General features: G+C 25.0%; 1 protein-coding gene across 2 annotated transcripts in view; it reads left to right on the top strand.

The window, feature by feature from the left end:
* The first annotated feature begins 1,276 nt into the window (after positions 1-1,276).
* LOC129963197 (elongation of very long chain fatty acids protein 7-like) overlaps positions 1,277-16,539 on the top strand; it is a 96,067-nt gene continuing 80,804 nt past the window's right edge. For both annotated transcript variants that reach the window (XM_056077373.1, XM_056077371.1), the window contains exon 1: positions 1,277-1,516. The gene's annotated coding sequence lies outside the window, so the exon portion shown is untranslated. The remainder of the gene's footprint in view (positions 1,517-16,539) is intronic.

Below are 16,539 nucleotides of genomic sequence, written 5' to 3'. Positions count from 1 at the left end.
TTTAATTATTATTTTATATTGACTGAAACTTTTATCTTTCAAAATTATTTCGTATTTCGATTTCAGTATTTTTTTTTCAAAATCTAATTGCACTAATGGAAAGATTTTCAAAGTCTAGTTATTGTTTAGTGGTTATTTGGATAAACTAAAAATAAATCATCCAGAATCAGGTAGAGACCCCAAATAAACTCTTCAATAAAAAAAAATATAACATTTTTTTGTTTTTTAAAACTGTTCTATCATTTCTTATTTCAGAATTGTTTATGATTAACATTTGCAATTAAGTTGAATAGGAAAAATTATTAATTGATAATATACAAAAATATATTTAATATTATAGTTTATATCCTAAATTTTTTAATGAAATGCATGAAATAAACATGGATTATTTATTCTTGATTTCTTTTACTAGCTTAACTTTTTTAATTAAAATTTTTAAAAACAATTATGTAAAGAAAATTTCTGTAGCCTTTTTTTCTTACGCAAAGCTGTCTCGGAAAAAAAATGTTTTTCTATTTTCTTTTGAAATTTTTTTAAATGAATCCAAAGTTGAAATAGATGAATTTATTAAATAAAACATATTTATTTTGTAAATTTAATGAAAGATTTTAAGTTAGGAGGATTTCTTTAACTAACTTTTCTTACAAATATTAAATAACAATAAAAAAAGCAATACTATGAGAGTTTCATTATTCCATATTTTGTACACGAACTCGGAGTTAAAATTCTGATCTAAGGTAAGGAAGACTTTGCTAATGGACTTCAAAAGTAAAGAAACTTTGGCAAAACAAATGCAGTGTTATTTTTAAAAAAGGCTATAAGAAATATTCATATAAGCTAAATAATTTATTTCTGCACATCTTCCAATTTTCAAAGTGATACGGTCTACATTTAAAATCAAAACATTGAAATAATACGCAGTAAATAATGGAAAGGGGAAATAAGGAAAAAGTTGCACATCATTAGCAATTACACTCCCAACATCAACAAAGATAACCTTTTCTGAAGAATTCAACGATGCCATTTTTTAAAGAAGAAAGTAATTAATATAATTTTAAAATGCAGTATTATTATCATTTCCCATTCATTAGGGCATGCCTTAATAGAGATACAAAATTCTTCCAAATTTTTTTCTCATGTATTTCAGTGATAGCCGGTCCAGACAAGAAAATGGGTTTCTGCAATTGCGTCAAAACGATAATTATTAATATGGCCTATCATCCAAAAAGTAGCGAAGGTTAGCGGCTTACAAATGCCCCAGGTCCTCTTAGTCCTTGACCGAACTCGACGCGTCTGCACTTCCTCTTGCCTGCCTATGTAAAATCAAGAAATAATCTGAAAATGCCTTCTTGACAGGAGGAGAGGAGGGAATTTGATCACTTTCTCTTTCAGTGTTTTGAAGGTAACTAGCACTCTCAGAACTTTATTAGCCTGAAATGTGGTTTTGGATGAATGTGGCGCTGGTTTGAGAACGAGTATTAATAATTCTGCATTTGTTTCCAATTGAAAGAAAACAGTAAGTGACGATTTTGCTTGAAAAATGCTATTCTTATTAAATATTAATTCTTTCTATTGTTGAATATTAATTTTTGACTTTTAATAAAATAATCGCTTACTATTTTTACTAAATATTTTATTACTTATATTACTAAATTTTTTTCGGTCTTTAAATAAGTTATTGTTTGGTTGGCATACACTTATTAGTTATTTATGTTTTTCATAGGGATTTCATTTGTCATTCATATGTTTCGTAATTTGGAATTTTATTAAAATAAAAGTTTTAAAATGATAGGAGATAGTGATGATTTCTTTTATGAAATGGATTTTTTCATTTATTAAATACTAAACAAACTAATTAATTTGTTAATAAAGAATTAAGATGGATATAAATAATTATAGACTACCAAATTTTTATTTTGAATTATACTTAAAAAAAATATGAATTATCAAAAATTAATTATTTTTGACATTATTTATTATTTAAATTTTTATTATTTATTTATTAACATTATTTTTTTAAATGGTTAACATAATATTAATTTCTGATTAGAATTGCTTAAAACTTTCAAAAAAGATTGTTAATTCATTTAAACACTAAAGTATTCACTGGTATTGTCTAATTATTGAGCTTTCTATTAATTGAATTAATCAGCTTTTTCTAATTTAAAATTAATTTTTGTCATTAATAAAAAAATAAATTTAATAAGAAATCTTATTGTTTTTTAATTTCATGTCAATAATTTTTCAAGGAATTAAACACTGGTTAATTTTTATTGTGAAACATAATTTCTGAAATGTAATTCCTTTTGAATCACGCAAAAGAATTAATTATGTTTAAAAATGACATTAGTTTTATTTGCAAAAATTCAAAATACAAAAATATCTAATAAATTAAAATTAAAGGTTGCTCATTTTCCTAACTTTCATTTTGCACATTTGCTTTAATTCGATTTTTGTATTAATCTATTTTTAGATTTTGTATTTTATTTTCCTTTCTAAATATCTTTTCTTAAGGTTATTTTTGAATATCTGTTTATTTATTGCAATTTTAAGGATCGTTTCATTTTTTTAAACTCTTGGGCTGAACTACTGATTTGTACCATCATATATTACTTAAAAAACTATGAGATTTGTTAGTGTTATTTTTTTACATAGATTTGTTTGATCAGTATTTAATATGTTAGTATCATCAAACTAAGGAGATGTTAAATTTATACGAAAAATCATAATTTATGAAATGTAGTACTAGAAATGTTAAAAAGCAAGTAAATGTGAATTTATGTTTAGAACTCATATATCTGTCCTGATATAATTTTGAATATATTTGTATAAAATTTATTTACATGTCTGATAGTTTTAGTTATGTTTGATTTTGATGATGGACGAAGAAAATATATCAAATTTTAATAACATACTAAATGCGTATATAAAAATCCTAATAAAAATCAGGAGTAAAAAAAATGAATGGCTTTAAAATAGAAAAATTAATTGAAAATTGCAATAAATGTACTGCTGCTTTCCTACTTATAATAAAAAGTTATTTATTGGAATTGGAAAATAGTGCATTTTAAAGATAAAAGTGATATTTTCTTTTTAAACACGAATAAAAAAAATCAGATAAAAAGTTTTTAGCTTCGTTTTTAAATATTAACATTAAATCATAAAATTTAATTACTTAAAGAAAAAGAAATTGATTATTCGTAAATTCCTGAAATACTTATCTGAAATAATTTACCCTACTGACCCAATTAAACAATCCTGTAATATTTAGCATAACCTTAATGATGAATCAATAGACTTACGGTTAATATTTCGAAATATTGAAATAAGTTCTTCTGTTTTCACCCACAACTTTTTATTAGCCCTGACCTCTTCAAAAGCTAAACAAACCAGTTGATTTTCCCCCTTCTATGGTTTCGTGACACTTAGAAAGGAATAATTGTAACTAAGAATTAAGAGGAAAATATATCCTATTTCATAAACGAGAAAACCGCAAGAAATAAATAAGACAGCTTTTTTATTTAGCTGTTTTTGAATGAATTAAATTTCCTTTTTTATGATTAAAATGATTGGGAAAGTAGGTTAGTCAGACAAGAAATACTGAGATAATGACGTTGTTAAAAACCTTATATCAAAGCATCGTTTATATACGGGAGTAATTAATGACAAAAATACAACTTTGAACATTTATATATAGTTCAAATTCTTTATTAAATTTCATTGATGAAATAAAATTTTGATAAATTTCATTTCTTTTAAAATGTTAGTTGTCTTTTTGCTCAAAGAAAAATATAAAACCTCAGATAATCTTCTGTAAACTAAGCTTAAAACTTTCTAATTTTTAAAAATAATAAAGCTCTTTAACTAAGAAGAAAAATCGAAGGCAGAAGTTAGAAGAATGCGGCGTATTTATTCTTTAAAATGAAAATCAGTTGCTATTAAAAAAGACAAAGAAATGATTATTTCCCTTAGAGAATACCAAAATAATCTTATGGGTAAATCATTCAGATTAATATGGGTTTCTTTTGACATTAAAGTAGCTTAAGAACGCATAATAAAACACTGGGTGCGTGATCAAGTGGATTGTCGTTCTTCATATTTCGTGCATCTTTTGATGAAAAGCAATGAGAATGAAACGGTCATCTTCAAGAATTATGGTAACACTCCTTTGTTCTTTCAATATTGTACTTCTAACAATAGAATCTTCGCTGTGATTAGATAGATAATGCTACTTCTTTGAATCGAAATTCCCCCGAACAGTAAGCGGATGACTAGCATCTATTATCTGGAATATCCCACGGAATGCGAAACATAGGTGGTTCAAAGTCTATTAACTTCCATAACGTTCTGTTTCATTTAGAGCAAATTGACTTACAACATATTGAAAGAAAATCAGCTTTTGTTGTCATATATGACTATTTAACCCTTATAAAGTCACCACTTCATCCTCGATTTGATACTAAAACGACTATCTTTTTCGAGTTAATTAATAGATATAATTTTTTCTAAATATTATTTATATGCGAATATTTTTAGATGTAAAACCTCGTATGTAAGCTGCTTTATGCCAATAGTAAAATTAATTAACGTATAACTGGTTGATCTTACTTTTTACTTCTGATAATTTCGTTTAGTTCAATAAATCAAATACTATCATTCTAATGCTCATATTTTGGTTGGTAGTATAAATGCTGGAAAATACTTTCATGGGATTTTGTGAAGAGGACTTTTTTGTGGGAATATTTTTCTGAAATTGAATCAAGCTTTAACAAATAAAATAACTATCGATTAACAGCTACGGAAAGTCTCGGTTAGTTTATGCACAAGCTCAACCCATGCTTCAGCTACTGTTTAAATCGAAATTACTTTCGTAGTAATTATAGTTATACCCGAAATGTTAATGTAGAATCTACAAAGAATATGCTCTTCCGTTGCTCGTTTGGATATAGATCCCTGATATTTCAAATGATTCTGGCATTCATATATAAAATATTTTTTTTCTTCTATGAATGAAGTTTGTTTAAAGCTAACCCCAGTGCTGATATTCTAACAGCTTACTATCTATTAAATCAGATCTTCAGAATCAAATTTTTGATGAAACACCATACATTAGCAGAAGTTTGAGATAAATAAAGATTTTAGTTGGTGTTCTAGATCATTCTTACAAGCAAATAATGTATAACATTGGAATCCTTTATTTGTTTATTTGGTTTGGTATGGTATGTTAACGAATTTTCAAATTTCAGTTTTTTTAATTGAATGAATGCCCGAAATTTTAATGAAAGTATTTTGGCAAGCATTCAGCATTTCTAGCTGCTTCGGTTCATAAAAAGCAGTTTACTAGTAGACAAAACTATATATATTCTCTTCTCTTATGTATCTTACAGTTTTATGGAATCGATTCATAAAAATAGAATCAATTCTATGGATATTTATCGTAAATTACATTGATTGTAAAATCAATATAAAAATAAACCTCAAATATTTTACATAATATAAAACAATAGATTGCAGTACTTAGTTTGAAGAATGAGACAACAATTCTTGTTAAAACATCAAGTAAATACAGATTAGTTTTCATAATTTATTTTAAAACGAAGCACTAGCCAATAATTAGATTGCAGAAGAGAAAATTAATAGCTTTTAGGTATATGACGATTTAAGTTAGTTGCACAACTCTAATAAATTTTAAATATCTTGAGACCTTCTCGAATCTTCTACTAAACATGTAGCATCCCTTAAGCAGTAAAAAAGAAATTGATTTTAGAAATAGTTTTCTGGTTGATCAAATGAATATGATTATGAGTAAATTCTTAGCAGAAAATGTTTTATTCATCACATTATTGATGCTAACATATTTACGAAACTATCGCGGAACAAAGTAGACTTAAAAACAGTGAACAACTTCATTTAATACAACAACCGTATGATCGAAACGCGTGATTAAAGCTTACGTGAACTGGACATTTCCACCAATCCGTGAAAAAGTGGTCTTGAAACTGATTTACGACGTATCATTTCGACTTTCAATCCCAAACAAGTTTCTCATTCTTTATTGGCTCTAAAATTTATGGAAGCTATTAAGGCGATGCCACAAAGTAGGCGTTGTTATTCTGGTATCTTGATTAATTTGAGTCTTTTTCTTTTATCATGCGGAAGCTAATTTTCATATAGTTGCTATTAGAAAGTTTTAACGGTGGATATAGGATTCTATACTAATAGTTCCCATCTTTTTCAGAAAAATTGAAATTGTTTTAACTGTTTAATTAAAAAATTAGCTTGAAATAGCAAAATTGCTAATTAGTAAGGAAATAGTGAAAATGAAAGTCATATTAAATTTTTATGTTGTATACATTCATTAAAAAATCTATTGTATACATACTTTTAGCCGTTTTATTCCTTAATGAAAGAATAAATCTTTTAATAAAAATGATAAAACAAAGTTATTATCTCCTTTTTACATTTTTAAAGGATTCAGAGAAATAGTGGTATAAATCCGAAAAACCAATTACGTCAAGAAACATTTAAGGGAATCAACAAAAAAGTATTTTAAGCAGCGCAGAAACGGTATAGATAGAAGCATTGAAGCAAATTAATATAGTATGTATTTTCATAAACAATAGAAAGAAATATTCCATAATGAATTTCGATTTATGCATATATGCAATATATTCTACTTAAGCATATATTCGACTTTTGCATAATCTTATATAGGCAAAATATTATTTTGCTTTAAATTGAAAGACACAACAAGTTTGCTTTCACTGTCAAAAGATGATAAAAATCGCACTCTGGTTTAAATTTAATTAGTTATAAATAAGTTCCATATTAACAATTAATAATATCCTTAATCCCTAACAAATTTAAAAAGCTTTTTCAAATATATATATATATATATATATATATATATATATATATATATATATATATATATATATATATATATATATATATATATTGCAAGCATTTTATATTGAAGATAAGGAAATAGTTTTTATCCGAAATTTTCAATCTTATAGCTTAGTAATTATTATTTTACGTTTCATGTTTTTTTTTCACAATTGAATGTAGCATTTTTAAAATGCAATTCATTTTAGAGTGAAAAATGATACTTTTAGATGCAAAGATAAAATAATTTTATACTAGCATTTTTATTTATATGAGTTTTATCATGCTTTCTCTTATTATGATTCATCTAATGTAATCATAATTAAAATGAAAGTTGTGCCAAAATAACTGATCTAAAAATATTAACAATGTAAATCTTAGGTTGGAATAATAAATTTTCAAATTTTCATTTAATGAGGTCGATCAGTAGAATACAATCATGATATATAAAACAAAATGATGAAAATTATTATTTTAAATAAAGAATTCTCCTTACCTAACTGTGATATACAAAGATAATTTGGTTTCAATTACAAGTTAGACCATTAGATCGTATTTTTTTACACATATTATGGTAATGTATTCAAGGTATTTGTATAAAATAAGAAAATTATATTTAATTTTGTAGAAATAGATAGATTAATTCCATCTTAATTGAAATAAGATAATTTAAATAGTCTAGTGATGCATATCACGCGATAACTTAATACCTTTGGAAATCAATTAAATCTTGCTCTACTTGAATTAAATGCCAAGTGTCCATGACACCGATAAATAATTGTTATAACCCTTCGATCTTAGCCATCATCTGGGTTAGGTATTTTGCCTTAGTAAAAATTACTGGCAAGTAAATTCTGTTTTCTTAATTAATGATTTTTGAAACTCTAAACCTGAGTAATTCTATGTCAAAGAATTACAACAAAATTATTAACTATTTAATTAACATGATTAAGTTTTTAAAAATATCAATTCTTGTGAGGAAGGAAAGATTAAAGAAAAAAAAATCTTTTTATATAGTTTTTTATTGATTAAAAGAAATTCTTACCTTTTTTTTTTATTGATTTTTTAAAATTATTGTTGCAAGCTTATTTTTTCTAATAGAATTCATCTAAGCAATGGCGATTAGCACAGAAAATCGAGATGCATGTGCTTTAGATTTTTCTCCTTCATTTATACTAATAATCAGGATGAATGCGCTGCTAGTCTCTACTAATAATGAAGATGAATGTTTACGTGGGCTGGCACTGGACAGGTCAGAGTATTTGATTTACAGCTAGCAAATTTGGCATATAATTAAAGTTGAATTTTGGCTTTATCCTGCAATAAGTTTCTAGATTATTAAAGCACAAAACTGAATTTCACACCATTTTAAAATTTAGAAAAATGGTTTTTAATGATGACAATTTAAGAATTTTGCAACTTTTTACTGAATTTCGGCAATTTTGTTCGGCCTGATTTCCAAAAATGGATTATATTGTTGCTGTGAAATTCAAACTATGTTAATTGTTTCATCAAATATTTTATAATGTAATTTTTTCCGTTGTTGAAAGGTTTAGAAACTGAATTCTGTTTAATGTCAGTGTAATTTACATGCCAAAAAAATAAAAATAAAGTTACAATATCGCAGAATTTTAAAAAAATGGATGAGCCATATATTTACGTTTTAAATAGCGTTATAACATTATGGGACTGTTTCCATTAGAAAAGTTGATGTACACTATGAACAGTATATATGCTAGTCAATTAAAATAACATAGCTTTAATGTTCGATAATTTGATTGAATCAAGAAGTTATGAAAAATGATTTATCTGGAGTCAAATATAGTCAATATTCCTAGCGAACCAACTGCTCGTCTGAGACGACTAGTATGAAATAAAGAAAACTTTTTAAGTATCATCTACAGAAAACCTATAGAAAAGCAAAAAAGTTTCATAGCATTTTATCCAACCAATTACTTTTCTTTATTTTTCTAGATTTTTGAAAGTATAAATGATCAAGAAAATAAATATTCTTAATTTAAAAATTTGTTAAACTTTTTACCAGTTTAAAGACTTTACCTCTATTTTGAGGTAATTTGTACTAATGTTAGTAAACAAAAAATATTTCCTTTCCCAAAAGTTGCAAACATTTATGAAAATTCACGACGCATTCAATTTACGATTTTGTCCTTCATTTCAAATGGAAATTGTGACTCCCCAGATACCAAGTACCTTGAGGAAAACTGCAGGAAATGTAAAAATAATTCAACACACGCTACTATTCTGACTTCTTTGAATGTCATCAGTTTTCCAGTTCACAGCATGAATACGATCTAAATATTTTGACTTGATGAAAGGGAAGCTGATTTCATTTATGTGAGAAATAAACGAAAATGTTGTGCTTATATGGGGATATTTCTTTCAATATCTTTTTTTTTCAATTTTTTAATACAATTTGTGTAAGATTTTATATATAAGCAGACATTTTAAGCTCTATTGTCACAATATTTACATATTATAAGTATTTAGATAAAGAAAATATAGAGTTTATTAGAGAAAAGTATTGGATGTGGATTTTTGATATAAAATATTTGTAGAAAGTAAATCAAATTTTATTATAAAAATTCTTTATATAATTGAAATTTAATTGGGCCTTATTTTTAAATTAGTAAATTAAGTAATTTCCCTTACACTATATATGAATAAATTTTCAAATAAAATTCTGTATTACATTATAAATGAAGCCATTACATAAAAAGTGTATTATAGATTTAATATTCGACTATTAATTTGCTTTTTAAAATTAAATCAGTTTATTTTAAATTACTAATTCATGCTAATAAGACATTTAACATATAATGATTAAAATCTGTTTATGAAATAATTTCGAGACAAATAATCATGATTCTCAAATGTTTAATTAAACTAGTTGTATTTAATATTATTTTAATATTATTATTTATTTATTTAATATTATTTACTTAATTTATTAAAGAAGAACAGAGATAACTAATATTATCCTCATAACATAAATTTTTTTTTTATAAAAAAAGACACATTAGAAGGAATATTATTTTGGAATCCTCATTCAATGCTTAAAAAAATTCAGGCTTTAGAATATGTATATTAAAACCAAAACCCTAATTATTTTTAATAAATATTATTCATATTGTTTTAAATATCTTATTTTTAATGCAAAACAAACTTTCATAAAATTTGTAAGGAAAAACACAATAAAAAAAACGAAAGTACTCAAAAATAATTTGTATAACGGAATGCCAATTAAACACGTTAAATGAGAATGTTTTTTTATTTCTTGTATATCGGCTATAAAAAAGATTATTATTGGTTTTTTCTTTCTTTTTTTCCTCAACACAAAAAAGGTTCTCTTTGTTCTAATCACTACCATTAAAGGTCTAAAGTGATATTTATGGGTTTTTTTATTATCCAGTTTACTGCAGCAGCAGAAAAGGTTTCTTGTTAAAAGATCACAATGTTTCAAGCTCCTCTTAAAAACAAGTAGTTGATCATTGCATGAGTCCTTCAATTTTAGAGCTATTAATTAACTAAGCTCCAAGTTAATTTTATATTGTCTTATTATTCTCTTATCCGCATTTTAATTGAAAGTATTTGGGCAAATTTAACATTAAATATAAAGATGATTAAGTCGTAAGAAAAATTTAATGCAAAAAAAAAAAAAATGTTTAAAAAATTTGAAATGACACTCAAAAATAATTGTTTTACCTAAATATTTATATCAATCATTTAGGAAAAACAACTATTCTTTAAGGAGAGTAAACGCATATATTTCTATCGTGAAATATAACTTTGAGAAATGTTGAATGAATTAGCTGAAATTGCATTTGTGTCTCCTGTCAGTCTCATTGAGGCCAGACAATGAATTAAGGGTCCTCGAACTGAGAATCCTTTTTATCTTTCTTGGACATCTAAATAATTCTTCAGAGTAGAGAAAAATTGCATCAAGGCGTTGTCTTCCACGGGAAGTTATTTTAGGTGTTGTAAGAAGAAGGAAGGAAGATATTGCACTTTTGAAACAATGAAACATTGTTAATACCGGTTGGACGTCTTCCTTCCTTTTGTTGCAATACACGCATATTGTAGTCAGATGGTAACCTGATTTTTGTGATAAGAAATAAAAATGCAAAATCTTGATCGTATATTTTTATATTGAAAGCAGAAAACACAAGGAATGTAACTTGAATTTTCCTTGAGACATTTTAAGGTATTTTTGCATTCGTTATCTTTTTCACGTTTTTAACACTGAATAAGGATTTCTGAAGTATATTCAAATTCTGTTTCGACATTTGACATTGAATTGTATATTCTCTAGAAGAACTCTCTTTTAGAACTCTATTCGGTTGATCGCCTAAAAAAATTCAGCAGTTTATTTGATGAGATTTAAATTATCGGTTGTTTTTTTGCCGGGTAAAATAACGGTTTTATCTTCTTAATGATAGTTTAAAAACCGAAGTACAGAATGCTATTTTCCCTAATTGTATCAATCTAATGAGAAAATTCGTTCTCAAAACATGAAAAATATCTGTAATTTATTAGTACCATTTTGATATTTGTAATTTTCAGTTTATCTTTCGAATACTGTCAGTGAGAAACATTAGAAATTACGTGTACAGTATTCGTTTAAATTATCTGTGTTTAAAATGTTCCCATATCGTACTAAAACTTAAAATATCAAGTCAAATATTTTTATTCTATTGATTTTAGAATATATTTTAAACATAGTTAAAGCGATTATAAAAAATGAATTCCTAATAAATACTCTGTAATATAGCAGAAATATCGAATTGATATTACAAATTCTTTGTTTTCCAAGGTTACGTGTATGAAAAATTTTATTTTAAAACTATATTTATATAAATTGTATTCTATTAAATTAAAAAAAATATATTATATAAATTGTACTATATTTTATATAAATTGTAATCTATTAAATTAAGACAGTGATTCTCAATTTGAGTTCCCTAAATATTCTCTCCTTTTCTAAAAAAATCCAAAATAAAATAAACAATAAATGGATGACAAACTTATTCTTAAAAAAGGGCAAATATGTGGATAATGCAAGCAATAATTTTATGTAAATGATTCAAAATTAAGGGATTTATTGGAAGAGAAACAATCAATTGATATTTAGACAATGAAATCTACCCAAAAGCTATTTTACAAGATAAAACGAAAAAAAAAAAAAAAAAATTGAGCCATTTGGAAAGAAATTTTTAAAAGAATTATATAGTTTGTAGCTTCTTTTCTGTGTGTTGTATTTAATTTAATCATTATTAATATATTATAAACTGTGAATATTAAAATTTGAAAGTAAATATATTATAAGCGTAAAATTTAAATATAATTTAAAATTAAAAAGGAAAAATATTTCTGAGAAGAATTTTTAACTTGAAAAAATGTCTTCGTATGAAAATAAGTAAAAAAATCTTTGACATTTTATTTTATTAAGAAATAATAATCTTTTTTTCAGCTTGTTTTAATTTCAATTTCTTAATGGAAATTTTCATTTTACACTTGACAAATTATTTGAGAAATGTCCTCTTGCCATCGATCTTTTATTTTTCAGATTCAACGAATCATTGACGATGTTTCTATGAATATAATAGTTGGTAGTTTGACAGCATAATTAACTTAAAAAAATATTCTTTGATTTTGCACGTTTTACTCTTTCCCAATAAGACCAATGCCATTTTTTTAAAGAAGAAAAATATCATTTATGTGCCAGTTTTCTAATTAAAGTTGACATCTGTTTTAGTTATTCCATTACTTACAACATGCATCACCAGCTTATTTCTATGCTGATAACTGTTAAAATATTTGAAGGTTTTCACGAGTGTAAATAAGGTTTGCCTCGTCATCAGAGAAGTGGACAGTGATGGATCAAATTTTACTCAAAAAATGGCGTTCATTGCCGTCGTAGGTTTATTGCATAGACTTCTGTTGCAATCGCAATCATTTTGAGAACATAATTGATTTTTTTAAATTACTTGCATTATGAAACTTGATATTTTTTTGCATTTATTTATCTTTGATTAAATTGGATATTTCTGTTTAAGAATTTCATAAATATATTCTTAAAAATGATAAGTGTAAGTATAGTATTGATAATTTACAATTATCTTTTCTTCGTTCAAGCTATGTTATTTTTAAGATTAAAGAACTGCAAGAAGTATTCAAATGATTTAATAAAAATTAAGTGCGAATTAGTTATTTCTATTAAAAGTTTTAAACTAAGATGTTGTTACTATTGTTTTTGTTATTTAATTTGTTTGATGTCAGAATCAAATCGTTTTATCAATAAACAGCATGTGTAGGAATATATATAGTAAAAGCTTTTTCGTTCTTTATGGTGATAAATACTAGGAAATATAATAATACTGAAACCTTTTGAATAGATGAAAAATAAAAGATGCAGGCATGAAATAATTTTCTAGATTTAAAATTATTATAAAGTTTTTATCATCTTAAAAAATAATTTGCGATTTTGAGAAACTCACGAAAGCAATTATTGTAAGATTTTTCTGGTAAACATGGTTTTCGAATCTTATTTTCTGTTTTAAAATTTATATGAAAATAAAAAAATTATTTTACTAAAAACTATCCGGTGTTTTATATTAATTATGAATTTAAAAAGTTTCATGGGTAAAATAAGAAAATAATATTGGATATGTAGTTTTATGGTTAAAAAAAATCTAGATGACAAAATTGTATTTTTATCCCAAACAGATTTGTTTGTAAGAAAAAAAAACTAAGACAATTGGTAAAAAAAATAAGGATTTATCAACAATTGCTTTTCTGAATTTAAGATCACATTATTCAAAAAATATCGTTTCATAAAAATGAAAAAGAATATTTGAAGTAACTTTAATAACTAGAACTATTTATCATTTGAAAAATATCATTGCTTGATAATCAATTATCTTATAATAAATTTTTTACTTTGGAAAAAATGTACTGAAATCATAAACAAAATATAGTTTCCTCCATTCCATTTAATGCGCATCATCTGAAATATGCGTGATTTGTAAGTTATTTTAATTTGTCACTAATATAACAGAAATATAAGGTTATTTTTAAAAGTTTTTTTTATTATTTAACTCAAAATATAAGCATTAGAATCTTGATAATGCATCAGCTAAAAGATAAAGAATAGGAATTGAATATGATCCTGACAAATCCAGTTTAACAAAAAAAATTAATTAACTATTTGCTAGGTATTTGTATCAATGCTTTTAATTCTTTACATTTTAGAAATTTGTTGGTTATGTCTTAAATAATATTATTAAAATTGAAAATAAATAATATTTTGTAATTTAAATTTTGAATTAGTCTATTTGCATGGTTAGGTTTATTTCATGATAATTAAAATTCATCGACATAAGAATATTCTCATTTGAGCGTGGATTCCATATGGTAAAATACACGTAAATCATCTAGATGATTCAGGACGAAGGACAACTTATTGCTTCAAATTGCACTATTTTGCCTTCAGGAATGTTTAAATGCTGCGATCATTTACTACGATTTCGAGTGAGGTTTCCAAAAATTATTCGCGCGTGTGTCTTACATGCAATTAATATGCCTTATAATTGCTCAAACGAGTTTATGAACCTTCAGATATCAAATTAATATTTTCCCACCTTGCAGTTTTTATACTTAGAATTCCAAAAAACAGTTCATGGACATTACTTCCCCAGTTACACCTAAAGCCAAAAATGGCTTAAGAACTGACCTTTGCGGGAAATCTGGAGGTTAGGATACGAAAAAACCCGAGAGAAAAATAAAAATAAATTTACTCATTAATTTGCGTGATATGAATAAAGCATCATTTTTTCCATTAATCTGGGATGAATAATACTGTGCATGAATGATACAGACAGAACAGATACAGATTTTGTAAACATTTGCATTAAAGTATTCCCATATCTGAAAAAAGGAACATAGATTAGCATATTTAAGGTCTAAAATAATGGCTGCCGTGTTGATAATGTATGAGAAATGAATACGAAATTAAAGTTCCCGGAAGAAACTTTGCGTAGTTTTTATCACGTTTTATTCTTTCCATTGACCACGTGAAATTTTCTAGATTAAAATTTTAAGCGTCATACATATTTGTAATAACATTTAAGAAATAAGTTTGAAATATTCCTCTTTATTAAAATTTATTGACGAGATCAGATTTTTGGAGAATTTCGTTAATCAAATGAAGAAAATGAAACATACTTTTATTAGAGATTTAAACAGTAGAAAGTAACTTGAAAAAATTCTTAAGATGTTTGGATATTATTTCACAATAACATTGATAGAAATACTTCAAATAAATTGGACTTTTCATCTCATTTACAATATATTTCAGTTTTAACGAATATTTATGAATATATATGAATGAATCTTTTGATATTCAATATATCATTATTTTCTTACCGTATTATTTTGAATGTCTCATGCAAAAAAAACAAAAAAAAACAAAAAAAAAACGTTTTCATGCACATGCATACGTTTTCTCTCTTGATTTTTGATAAATTATTTTTCAACTTTTTCTGATACTAGTAAAAGTGTATTTTTTTATTTATTATTATTTTCAACTACTTATTTCTTAATATATTTCATAATCCACTATTATTATTATTATAAGAAAATTAGTAACAATTTATTTCTCAAACTCACTACAAGATGGCGCCATGGATATGGAACCAAAATGTAATTAAATTTATTACTAATTGACAAATTCAAATATTTACTATTATACAAAGAATAAAATTCGTAAATCTATCTTTATAATTTCTTCTTTTTCTTAAAATTCAAATTTGGAATATTTAAAGACTTACTATTATAATATTGTTTTCAGATAATACATTAATATATATTAGAGTTGTGTTGTTGCATAAACAAACAAACGATCGCATATCTTTAATTTCGAATGTGGCATTTAGACATAACAAAATGTGTAATCTTTAAGTTTGGAGTTCGAATATTAAAAAAATATATATTGAAGATACTGATTGATAATATAACAGAATGAAGAAAGAATTTCATTGTATCAAAATGCTGTAATATATTTAGAAAAGAATAACATGTTTCATAAAACTTAATAATTGCTATTTTTCAGAATTTGAAGAGTTTATGTTAGATATTAATCTCTGCACTATCATTCAGTTAACTATTTTATATTTAGCTTCAAGGAATTAAAAGGAACAAAACATCTCTTCAGAAAAGTCATTATGTGCATTTTCTTTTATATCAAACTTTGTGGTTGTATTAGAATAATGGTAATAATGTGCAAATAACATCATTTTGCGCTTTAAGATAAAGAAAAAATGTATGGCATTAAAAAAAGGAATGAATTCTGCTAAATATAACATAGCACCAAGAAACAAAACTAAGAGAAATGAATTATCAATTGAGAAAATTGAGCACAACATTTAAGATTTCTATAATTCACCCTGAATGATGCTTTAAGAAAAGTTGTATTGCAAATGATTAATTTACTACAGTTTTAAAAGAGGCTTGATTTGTCTGCTCAGAATCTTTAAAATCAGTGAGCAATTTTAATTTCATATTTATATGTATGAGTTATTAAAACAAATATGCATTTTATTGAGTGTTGGGGATATATTAGCTCAGAAAAAATCA

Source organism: Argiope bruennichi, chromosome 3 (assembly GCF_947563725.1).
Source record: "Argiope bruennichi chromosome 3, qqArgBrue1.1, whole genome shotgun sequence".
In the NCBI taxonomy this organism is placed as follows: Eukaryota; Metazoa; Arthropoda; class Arachnida; order Araneae; family Araneidae; genus Argiope; species Argiope bruennichi.
The sequence above is the reverse complement of the archived record's forward strand: the minus strand, read 5'-3'. Positions and strand labels throughout refer to the sequence as shown.